This window comes from Chinchilla lanigera, unplaced genomic scaffold, assembly GCF_000276665.1.
Source record: "Chinchilla lanigera isolate Chin_1 unplaced genomic scaffold, ChiLan1.0 scaffold00012, whole genome shotgun sequence".
Taxonomy (NCBI): domain Eukaryota; kingdom Metazoa; phylum Chordata; class Mammalia; order Rodentia; family Chinchillidae; genus Chinchilla; species Chinchilla lanigera.
In genome coordinates this window covers 6,379,106-6,380,444 of record NW_004955413.1, presented here as the reverse complement: position 1 = coordinate 6,380,444, position 1,339 = coordinate 6,379,106, and positions in this window count along the sequence as shown.

Genomic DNA, 1,339 nt, shown 5'->3' with positions numbered 1-1,339 from the left:
AGGTCTGACATCTAGACATTATCCATGAACATGCTACGTTTAGTCATTTGTTTAGTACTTTTAAAATATTTTTTATCAAAGTTTCATAGCTTTCATTTTTTTTTTTTTTTCTTCATCTTTTTGAGGCAGGGTCTCACTATGCAGTTCAGGCTGGTCTTGAGCTCACTTTGTAGCCCAGGCTGGTCTTGAACTCTCAACGATCCTCCTATCTCAGCCTCCTGAGTGCTGGGATTACAGGCATGTGCTACCACGCCCAGTTTATACCTTTCCTCATATAGCTGTTATACATATTTTGTTAGACATTATAATCCAAGTAATTTGGGGGATGCTAATGTAAATGGTGTTGTGTTTTGTTTTGTTTTTTGTCTTTTTGAGATAGGGTCTCACAGTGCAGTTGAGGCTGGCCTTGAGCTCACTTTGTAGCCCAGGCTGGCCTTGAACTCTCAGTGATCCTTCTGCCTCAGCCTCCTAAGGGCTAGGATTACAGGGATGCACCACCCTTCCCGGGTTTGACATTGTGTTTTTAATTTCTTTCTTTCTTTTTTTTTTTGGTCTTTTTGAGACAGGGTCTCACTATGTAGTTCAGGCTGGCCTTGAGCTCACTTTGTAGACCAGGCTGGTCTCAAACTCACAACGATGTGTTTTTAATTTCAAATTCCACTTGTTTATTGCTGATTCATAGAAAAACTATTTATTTTTGTGAAGCTACTGATTGAACCCAGGGCCTCCTACTCAGTCTACCACTGAGCTATAACCTCAGCTCTAAAAGTGATAACCTTGTATATAAATCTTGTATCCTGTAAATGTTTATTAAGTCACATGATTTGCATGTACTCTGTCTCCCAAATGTGCGTGTACTGGAAGCTGGGTTTCCAGTGTGGCAGAGTTGAGGTGTTGAAACTCTGACAAGGCATCTTTGAGTAGCTGGGATCATAAGTGTGCAACACCACACCTGGCTCACACTGACTCCCCCCCCCCCTCCGGTACCGGGAACCGAACTCACGACCTTGCGCTTGCCAGGCAGGCGCTTTTGCCCCTGAGCTAAATCCCCAGCCCTCACACTGACTTTTAAAGAGTTAATGTTGGAGGGCTGGAGGTGTAGTCAGTGGTAGAGCACTTGCCTGGCATGTGTGAGGCGCTGGGTTAGACCCAGCACTGCAAAGAGAAAGAGGGGAGAAAAGAAAGTTAATGCTATATTAGCTAGGTGTGGTGGCACACGCCTGTAATCCCAGAATTTGGAGGATGAGGCAGGAGGATTGTTGTGAGTTCAAGACCAGCCTGGGCTACAAAGTGAGCTCAAGGCCAGCCTGAACTGCATAGAGAGACCCTGTCTCAAAAA